Source organism: Trachinotus anak, unplaced genomic scaffold, assembly GCF_046630095.1.
Source record: "Trachinotus anak isolate AG129_WGS33_773 ecotype Australia unplaced genomic scaffold, CSIRO_AGI_Tana_v1 ptg000002l, whole genome shotgun sequence".
NCBI classification, from domain to species: domain Eukaryota; kingdom Metazoa; phylum Chordata; class Actinopteri; order Carangiformes; family Carangidae; genus Trachinotus; species Trachinotus anak.
In genome coordinates this window covers 28689478-28700443 of record NW_027273853.1, presented here as the reverse complement: position 1 = coordinate 28700443, position 10966 = coordinate 28689478, and the positions used below count along the sequence as shown (strand labels likewise).

Here is a 10966-nt window from a genome sequence, read left to right as displayed (position 1 = left end):
GTGGTGATGAGGAGATGCAGACGTTATTGAATTTACACAGTGACAGATCACACTGACTCCACAGCCTGTGGACGTGAACTGAAACCAGAGTCTGGATCCGAGTCAGTTAGAGAAACGTCTGATGTGCTTTAACGCAGATGCTTCAGCTGCTCTGGGTCTGTTTGCTCCCACCTGTTGCACCTTTGAAGAGAAAGGTCCCAAAAAATGATAACGAATGGAAAAAGATAAGAAACCCAACTGTGCTGGTAACACAAACAAAGCTGACGAGCTGCAGAGAGAGAGCAGCGAAGAAGAAGAAGACTGCAAAACCAAATAAAGACAGAAATGAAATAAAAAGTGAGCAGTTTACGGAGCTGAGATTCTCCAAAAGTGACGTTAATAAAAGTGAACGGGGGCGACCGAGTGGACCTGAGTGTGCTGTCATTAATTTCCTGTGAGGCCGGAGGAACACAGGTGGACGAGAGGCAGAAACTATAACGTGTTAGAGCTGATAACTTCCTGTTCGATTAGTTCCAGAGTCAGTTATAACAGCAGGATGACCCAAATCCAAACACACGACCGGCATGATGAGTGTCAACAGACAGCGATAAGCGAAGCAATTTACAGAACTCCTCCAGTTGGCCCGGAGTGCCGGGGCCCCCCCGTAGATTCATTTATTTTATTTTAGTTTAGTTTTATCTCCCGGCAGCGCTGAGTGTCCCTCACCGGGTTAATTAACAAACACAGATAAGGAAGAGAGCGGGCGGGTTAACACCTGCCATCGGAAAAAGCTGCTATCAGTTGTGTGTTTGGGTGAGTCGCAGATAGTGTCAGAGCCGGGAGATAAGAGCTAACGCAGAGCGGTCCATAAAACACAGCCGCCAGCATCAAGAGCAAATGAACCCTCCAACCAAAGAGCAATAAAGGGCAATAAAGTGGAAACTTTATTTACACTGTCCTGCAGCAAAAATGTTTTCGATCGCTCCCTGAAAGAACCGATTCAGACAGTTTTGTATCCTCAGATTCACAAACACCGCCATGATTACGCCAAACCACCCTCCCCATATCTCCTAATATAAACACGATTTTTATTTTTAGATTTATTTTCTGTCCAGAGACGCAGCTTGTGAACGGGCAAGGCAGGGACAGCCTGGCTGTTAGGGGGCCCCTGGCTGTTAGGGGGTCCCCGAAGGCTGACAAAGTCAGCGCCACAGGAATGTCTCAAAATGCAGCTCCGTCCCCCTTAAACAACCAATGAACAATTTGCAATGACAGCTCAGTAGGAAGCCCCCCTAAAGGAGCCCCATGTAATTCCCAGGACACTTTTCAGTAAAGCTGCACAAACACACGAGACTTTTTTCAAATGTAAAGATAATTAAAATGAACAAGCAGTTTAATTAGCTGTTTGTTTTCAAGCAGCTGTGGGTGGACTCACAGATCAGAGACTGTCTGGTCTCTTTTAAGCTCATGGCTGCAGGTCCAGTGTCAGTTTCTTTATCACTCACTTCATGTAGAAAGAGTTAATTTCAATTTCAAATGGCTTCAGAGTAAGAAAACGAGGCGCCGGCCCCCCAGCAGCACCATCAGGTTGCATGAAATCCTGCGACTGAGCACGAGTGAGAGAAACTGCTCAGAGCTAATCAGGAGTGAACGGCTCCAATTATAGATACTGCACTAAGAAACCAACATCGTAGCAGTTTCAATTATTCTCACTTAGAAAATGTATTAATGTCCTTTACTGTGGTGACCCAGTTCTCTCATTAACATACTAGTGAATTTTACCCATGATTCATAGCTGTCTCTCCTCAGCATTTACTGTTTGTCGACTCCCTGGAGAAAACAAGCTCTTTATGTTTTATGGACAATCTCAAGTGTGTGTGTTTGTGTGTGTGTGTGTGTGTCCTTGGTCCATCTCCTCACAGACACTGATTTCACTGCTCGCTCAGCCTCTTTAGAAACTCCTACATGTTCATGGTGAGGCAGCGTCAGAGTTTTTAATTAGCAGCTCCACATTTGTTCCCATGATGAAGACTCACACGTTAGAGGAGAGCACAGTTCACACCTGATAGTAACATGTGACTGGATCTGGAAATATTTTCTGCATCAAAAAGAAACACCCCAGCCTCTCAGCGTAAAACAGAAGCTTTATAAAGGAAACACAAATGTGCTTCTAGTAAGGGTCAGAGCTCCACCAGACGCTGAGGTCCTGACTGTGGCCGTTCAGCTCTGACGGCCAGCGCTGCATCGCCATCCGTGTACTCTGTGCGAAGGTCCGTGTAAACACAACACCTGCGCTGTCACGCACCACGTGAGACAGCAGCTCATGCAGTCGTCGACCCGGGACGCTGACAGTGACCTTTACAATCCGTTATCAGTCGGATTGTGAAAACGTGACCTGGTCCGTATCCACAGCTGTGGCCTCCGCTGCTGGTTGTAGGGACTGTGTAGTGAAGCCCAGACTACACTGTTATTACTGGGACTGTGTGTTGTTGTTCATGTCCAACACTGTCTCCCAGCTCCACACAATCCCTCCATGAATCACAATCACGTTGGAACTGTGCGGACTCTGTCGAGCCTCATGTTCAGCCCAAAACCACAATTAACCAGAGCTGCTCAATGCAAATCCCTCACACACATATTGTTCCTGTGCAGGATGGAGGCAGTGTCGTCTGAGAGGCCGACGGCTGTTAACACAACAACCGAGAGCAAACCAAGTCACAACCCACCGTGACATCACCCATTTAGTCCGTCGCCATCTTGGTATTTTGAAATCAGAAGAAAACACATTTGGATGAGAAGGTGGAGCTGAGGAGAAGTGAGGGGTGGATATGACCTGAGAACCGAGGACACTAACCACATCCACCTCTACATAAATATAAATATAGATAAATATAAATATATATACACATCTTTTTTTTCCTGTGGGAGTTTCTCTTGGGTCCATTTTTTACTGTCCAATCATTTCAAAAGTTTGGCCTCACAGGAGAAAATGAAAAGGGAAAATTCATAAATATTTCAAACTCTATATCTTCCTGATTTTCTTCTCTGAGCCCTGAATAAATGGACTCTAACAGCATCATTTATTGAATGATGTATTTTACACAGCAGCAGTTTCCAACCTTTTCCAGCTCATGGTCCACTTGAAAATCTAAAAAGACGTTTGTGGCCCACATCCGATCCCAAAACAACACGGAAGCCAAGTTTTTATTTTATACAACATTAAAGTTCCTATCACTGGCTCATCACAGCAAAAAAAAAAATGACAGGAGTTTTCAAACATTTTTAATGTTTCTAAAGATTATTTAGTTTTAAAACATTTAAAAACATTTTAAATATATTAATTTTTTATAATTACATCTTTTTACCAAAATTGTACCATTTTGCAAATGATTTGTCGGCCCACGGGCAGCACCTTCGCTGCACCGGCCCACAGGTTCAGAACCACTGTTCCACTGTGCACGTGATAACGGACCTTTCAGATGTAGAACTGCTGAAAACACCGGCTGTGCCCCTTCACCCTTTTATCCAAGGTGCTCGGTAGGTTGCGCTACAGTTGCACCTAATGTTCCTAATCAACCAAAACCTTTAAACAGGATGTTTAAAGTGAAGTAAAGTGTGAAGTCTTTGCATGGACAGGGTGAATTTGTGTGGAGCTTGTATCTGAAAAAGTTGAGGTTTTCCATCTTGGTTCGCTGCAAAAAAAAACAGTTGCATTGCAACAAATACACACTGTGATGGCATCACTGTCAGTTGCGAAAGCATGGCTGTCATGTCCACTGAAAATAATGACTGCTGGGCGACCTGAATGGTTAGTGCCCGTACCATATGCATGTAAGCGCTCTGAGCAGGCAGGTCCCTGGTTCGATCCTGCCTGTCCTTACTCTCTGTCCCTGTTGTCACTGTCCGATAAATAAAGCCTCACAAATGCCCAAAAAAGGAAGGGACACAGTTTGCTGCTGTGAGCCTGTTTTGAATCGATTTCAGTGTTTTGTGGCTATGAATTGTGGGTAACTCTGTCATATAGAGTCTGCAGCATCTCAACAAAAAGAGAGAACGAAAGGGCAAAGGAAGCCCTGAAGCTCTCCTCCGGACTTTGCCTCGGGACCAGGACTGATTGCTCAGACTAATCAGGACCAGGGATCAAAGCGCGAGTCCTTGAGGCTGGACGCTGATCAGCTGCTCTGCAGACCCGTGATTACTCTCCCCTGCTTCTTGTTTTACCAGACGTCTGCAAAGTCAGGTTGTGAGTTTTTCAACCTGAAAGATTGAATTAATTCTCCTGTTTTCTACTTTCAGTGCTGTCTCCCATCCCCCGATGAGGACTGGATGGTGGTGAACAAGGAAATTTGCATGTTTATGACTTTTCTTTGTCTTCAGAGAAAACACTTGTATAGATGCAGAATCAGTGGAATGAGATTTGAGAATGCTGTGTACGGTCAACATAGCACTGCACGCTTTCAGCTTTAACCTGTTTAGACCAAGAGTGATGTATGCTTGTAATATGACCTGAGCGAGAGGAGCCCAGGAAAGTGTCTTTTCTTTCCTGATACAGGCCACAACAGCTGTGTCATCAGTAGTGTTTCTGGATGTGGCAAGACCCGGAGTTGTATTTAAACTCCGGTGTATACAGGGGGATATGACGGGGGAGATTAGCTTTTGGAGCCAGCTCCAAGTGGCCATGAGAAGAACTGCAGTTTTTGGACAGTGATATTTGGTTCTAACTGAAACATGCAAATTCCCACAGGAGCATCTCTCCTCATATCTGTGTCAAACTAAACAAGAATCTCTGAGAAGTCACTCACACTATCGATGTGTGAGTGTATGAATGTATGAGGTGTGTGAGGCAGAACTGTAAAGCATTTTTAGGCAGATTTATGTGTGAATGACACAGAAAGATGCTGTATCTGAGCCAGAAATCTTAAGTTTATTCCTCCTGCACACTGAGATGGTTGAATGATGACAGCCTGGATTTTCAGAGCATGTCACATTGAATTGTTTTGATTTGATGAAATGCAAGCAGCCCGTAGAGAGAGGATCCAACCCTCCTGAGGTCCGGCAGGCTGGGCTCCGCTCCAAGCTGGCATCCGGACAGCAGACACTGGCCATTCATCTAGTGCAGCAGCCCCGGGCACGGCTCCAACCAGGCAACCCAACAACAAGAAGACAGATAGTTGGAGTCAGGCTGTGGTGAAATGGCGTCAGAATCTCTCTCTCTCACACACACACACACACACACACACTGAGTGCAGCCATTTGCTTCAGCAATTTTTCATTTCACTAACTGGAAGCTGAAATGGATGATTGCATGCTTAAATTGCATATCAGTTCCTGCAAATGTTTGAGAGACGGGCGCAGGTACTGGAACACACAATAACACCGGCAGTAAGAAAACGGAATTTGCATTTTGACATTAAACCTAAATCAGCTGCTGTGAAATGCACCAGAGCAAGATTTCACTTTTATGCTGAAGTTAAAAACCAAGAAGTGGAACTGAAAGGTTTATAAGCTGAAGCGGCATCTCCTGCCCATGCACAGTATCTGTAGGTACATCAGAGAGGCTGGCACAACACCCAACCCCCCCCGAGTCCATGAGCTCGAGCTGTCAAATAAACACATTAGATCCTATTTCAATTTCAAATGATTCTGAACATCTAACGTCACAGCGTTTTCAGTGTAATGAGAAAGATTATGTCTCACACAGTCTTTCTATACTTGTGAGGACCCTCGTTGCTGCAATGCATTTCCAAGACCCTAATCACATATTAAATCCTAACCCTGACCAGGGTTTGAATTGGGGGAGGGATTGAGGGGTCTCACCCCCCCCGGTTAAGACTTGCACCGTACCATTTGTTACCATTGTCCTCTGCCTGCCTCCGGTGGCTTGTGCTCCTGTGCGTCGTGCTGACGCTGTAGGTAAATGTAGAAGTTGCTAACTAACTAGCTTGTTTAATACACTTTGCTTTCTTTACTTCAGAGTTTCTGAATCTGATTGTGTCATGTATCTATGGATGGATAATAATGTGAGCTTAAGTTACAGTTTGGCTAACTAATGTTAGCTGGTTTTTAGCTTTTGCTTTAAGTTGTAATTTAGCTAACAAGCTAGTTTATAACTTTAGCCTTAAAATTAGCTTCATTTCAATACCAATATAAAGCGTCTATAATATGATATGATGATGTTTATGTATATGATCAAATTTCAGCAAACACTGGGTCTCAGTCATGAGCGGTGAGACGATGGAGGGTGTTGTAGAGACATGACATCAGTATAGAGCTTATTACTTCATGTTAAGTCTTCTGTTTGGCTGTGGTGGTTTAATTAGTCTTAGTCAGTCTATGATGGTGGCCGCACTGTTTCCTGTTGCCCAGGACGAAAAAAAATCACTGAGCTTCCACGTCAAGTGTGGATTTAGCCGCATAGACACACGAAGTTAAGGTCGTTGAATTTATGTGTTTTTACTGCCTGTTGGACATAATTTCATTCTTTGTAAGAACTTCATTGTTACAAATGTGCATTAAAATAAGTAAGTAATTGAATAAATAATTGAACCCTGAATTGAACTTTTACAAGAGAAAGTTAGTAATATCCAGTGTGTTGCTCAGAGAACTGTGTGTCATATATAAAGTCCAATAAAACAGCTAGTCCCAAAAATGTCAAAAACATTTCCTGAGTTCAACCTCAGTTTGTAAGTCAGAGGTTTGCAGGGCCAGCAGGGCCACGCTGAACAGCTGGAGGATCAGCTGTTCTCCCAGTCGACCTGTGAACCAGCAACACTGATCACAGATAAAAACAAAAACCAAAGCTGCGAGGTCAGCACAGGCTGAATGACTCTGCATAGACGTGCGTGTGTGTGTGTGTGTGTGTGTGTGTGTGTGTTAGGTCAGAGCTCATCTCAAGTGTCTGTGTTTCTCCCAGCACCACATTTCCCCTGGCAGGTTGTGTTGTACCTTTCACACAATGAGCTGAACGATGGTGTACAAACTGAGATGGAGTCGACCCGACAGGCTGCAGGCAGACAGGGAGAGTCTCTCTTCACATTCTGAGCAGATTATTGTATAGAGCACACACACAGATCATTATTAGGCTCTTATGCACCATGAAGGATTCAAGGATTCACATTCATTGTTGCCGGATCAGGCTACTTACCTTTTTATTTAATTGTGCAAGTAAAAATTGTAACGCTTCCAAGCTCCTCCTGGGGGATCCCGAGGCATCCCCTGGCCAGATGGGATATGCATGATGGGATATGTAATCCCTCTAGTGAGTTCTGGGTATGCCCCAGGGTCTCCTCCCAGCAGGACGTGCACAGAGAACCTCCAAAGGAAGGCGCTCGTGTTGTCGGTGTGAAATTTCTACCATGCATTGCTCTTGAATTATTGTGTTGACAGGAATGTGACCGCAGACGCCAGGATGATGATGATGCAGTGTCCTGAAGGTCATGTACTGTGGTGACAGGGCATAACAACCCAGACATGTGAATCTCATGGTGGCACAAGAGGTCAAGACATAAGTCTCTGGAATTAAACCGCTGTGGACCAGGAACGTCTGAAGCTAATTTTGTGAGACTCTGTGGACAGGTCAGCTCCAGGTCAAAACCTCCTGAACCACTGACACTGAAGGATCCAAACCAGGAGAAGCTGACGGCAATGGTGCTGAAGACTACAAATCCCATGATCCCACACTATTTCACCACATCACCCAACGCCATCTTTTGTTATTGTTCTGATTGAGAGACCACTGGAGGCAGAAGTTACAGACTAATCCTCTGGAAACATGAATGTGTGAAGCAAAGCTCATGACAATCCATCCAATAGTTGTTAAATATTTTATTATTGTTTCTATTTTTATGGAGCCACGCTGCTTGCATGGCAGAATATCTGGACGACTTCCAGTTAAATGAAGACGCTTGTGTGGGAGGCACTCTGCAGATGTTTGGTGTGGACTGTGAATTTGCAGATTGTTTGTGGCAGACTGTTCAGTGTCAGGGTCTTTTTTCCTTCTCTCCCTGCCCTGTGCACTGATCCCAGGTTCAGGGCTTCGCCTCCATGGTATGAAAGCCTGTTTGTGTGTGAAGGCTGATGATTGGTTGTAGGGTTGATCTGCTAGAAAGATACAAAGTCAAAGAGCTGAACTCTGTGCCTCAACAATTATATTTGATCTGCTGAGTCTCGGCCTGAGGGCAATCACACAGAAGAGCCGACAAGCCTGAGAGGGAGTCAAACTATATTAGGGAGGAGGGGAAAAGGCTTAATTAAACGTCAAATGAAATGAAATTGTGACAAAGTGAATGTGATTATTTTTGCCTGAGTTGTAAAAGATGATTAATAATCACACAGTGGTAAAAGCCACCGCTCAGTCACCTCTCCTGACTCCTTTCAGACCGCCGACTTTAAATCCTATTACGGACATTTTCCACAGTTGGGTTCATGCTTGAGAACATTAACGGGTGTTTTTATTTTTATTCTTTTCCTCTCTCTCAAGTTTTACAGCCAGTTTTCATTTACATATGCCACCAATGTCACTTTTTGTCACCTCAAATGTTGTGTCTTAGAGCAGCTGCATTGACACTGAGCTGTTATATAATAATAAGAGTAACAATCAGATTAGATTTCAGTGTCTGGTGTTAACCCCTCAGGTTGTTAAAACAGACTGAACGGTTTTGGACCCCAAACTGCAGAGCACACACTCCACACAGCAGTTGTTGTAAAAGACGGATTTATTGTAATCAAAAGTTCATTGTTAGATTGGATGATGCCAAAGTCTTAAAAGTTGTGGGGTTGGCTAGATAAAGAGGAGCGGGGGCAGGCTGGAGGTTGGTAACTGAGCTGACTGCTGGTGACTGGGGTTCAGGTGGGGGGGCGGGTTGACTTTGTCTCCTGAGTCCTTGTCTGCAACCCAGAATTCAGACGGGGGACAAAGTACGCTGGTTGTGGAAGGAACGCTGTAGCTGATGAATTGAACCTGAGGGACAAGGAGATTTAACATCACTACAAGAACTCATCTATGAACTGTGAGACGTGAAGTCGGCCTAACCCCTTGTACCTCTTGGTGGACTCAACACTCTGGCGAAGACTGGAGCGAGGTGCCGGAGGATAAATACTGCAGCCAGGGGAAGTGTGATTAACCCTATAATGCCAAATGCATCAAATTTGATACAAGCATTTCTGAGACCTATTGCATCACCTTATGGTAAAAACTTCACTCAAAACCCTCTTGTATCCAATCTGATACTTGTCTTCCAACCCCTGGTGGATACCTTTATCACTACAACAATTCAAACAAAGTACATGGGACAATCCAAGTGGGCCACCTTCAGATAGTTCCCAACTCACTGGATCAAGGTAAAGAAAATTGCGATTTTTACGATTTTCCAGTGACATTTTCTTTGAAATTTTTAGTAATATTCTAACATGAACACTTAATCTGTTGAAGTAAGTTATAATTACATATTTTTTGGCATTTTAGTATGTAGTAAAATCGTGTATAAAATTTGGAAAAACCTATATGCAAATAATTTTTTGTAATTTTCAATTTTCAAATTTTGTGAAAGGACCAAATAAAGGTTCCAGATTCAAGAAATCAGAATTTTCTGTCCATTATTTATGGGGTCGGGCATTACAGGGTTAATGGATAAGGAACAGCTGCACAGGTGGATGGCAGGAACAGGTTGCCATGCCCAGACACACCTGAGCTCTGTCTCAATTCAGGGGCCGCATCCTTAGGAGGATTCTACAAAGGTGTGGCCCTTCGTAGTCATCATGGATCATGAAGGCAGAACCAAAGTGAGACGGTGTGGTCTACAGTGGATTTTCACTTTGCATCACATGCTGTGCCTGGAACTTTCTTCACAAAAACTTGAGGTTTTACTGCCCTTGGTTTTAACAGTTGTACCATCAGCTGTTGAACTGAGCTGAAACCCAATACTTACAGTTAACAGAGTGATCCTCAGTCTCTCTGTGTTGTTTGCTGCCATTTAATTTTCATTACCAGTGTGCAATGAATCTTGGGATAGGTTGGGCCACGAAGGATCCACCTTTAGAAAATAAGATCGAGCAGAGCAGGGACAACGTACACATGAGCGAGGGAAAGAAGAGGAGAAATACAAGGAAGGGGGAGAGAAACAGGCTAATTTGAACACAGCCTGTCGTTCTATGTTAATCAGATTGATCTTTGTCATTTTTGCTTATTTTTGTTTTTAGTTACCAGCAGTAATCTGTGGTGTGTTCAGTCTGGAAAAGGGACAAAATGAGGGATATTCAAACAAGACTTTTGGACCCCATAGAGCCCCTATACAGAGCCCCTGTTACAATAGACTGGGCTGTGGCTTAAACTCCAGATTCTTTCTAAACTGTTGAGCGTGACAGCCGCAACACAACAGAAAGATGTTTGGTTTTTGCTGTGAAGGAAAATGACAGAAAGTCTTGGTTCAGATTTCTACAGTTTTCATCAGCAAACTGGAAGCTTGTGAAGAAATGCTGATGATTGAAATCTGTTCCCATTTGTTCCCTACTGGAAAAATGAATCAGACCTCAGCAGCTTTAATTTATTTTACATTTTATCTCTTTACTCTATTTTTCCCCCACAGAGACTCCTCCGTTATTTCTCCCTGCTCTGAATTTAGAGGAGGAAACTGAGAGAATATTAATGGTGTTCTCCTCTGTCTTGCTGCTCTGCTGAACCAGGTTTAAGCTGTTTGATGCATAGCTGTTGACATTACGCAAACATCAGATGCAGACAAACAGCTTTTCTCCATTTCAGAATAATATTTTCCTGATAACTGTGTGATGAAGAGTCAGACGTGTCAAACAGGAATTACCAAGCCGATGATGGAAAAAAGCATCTGTTTGGTTTCTTCAAACTTCAGTCAGAGTCAAATAGAAAGTGGAAACTTCATTAACTTTCAGTATCTGACTCAATAAGAGTAAACATATCGCAGCTTATCTCTCAGGCACACGAGCTGTTAAAGGTATGGAGCTAATCTGATGCCGA

The 10966-nt window shown here is 43.7% G+C and overlaps 1 long non-coding RNA gene across 1 annotated transcript; it reads right to left on the bottom strand.

The window, feature by feature from the left end:
• Window positions 1-1319: 1319 nt before the first annotated feature.
• On the bottom strand, window positions 1320-8514 carry LOC139607716 (uncharacterized). The gene is made up of 3 exons (XR_011684881.1): window positions 7124-8514; window positions 6925-7016; window positions 1320-5113 (listed from the first exon to the last, which is right to left on the bottom strand). It is a non-coding gene; the product is annotated as an uncharacterized lncRNA (long non-coding RNA).
• Between the last annotated feature and the right edge of the window lie 2452 nt (window positions 8515-10966).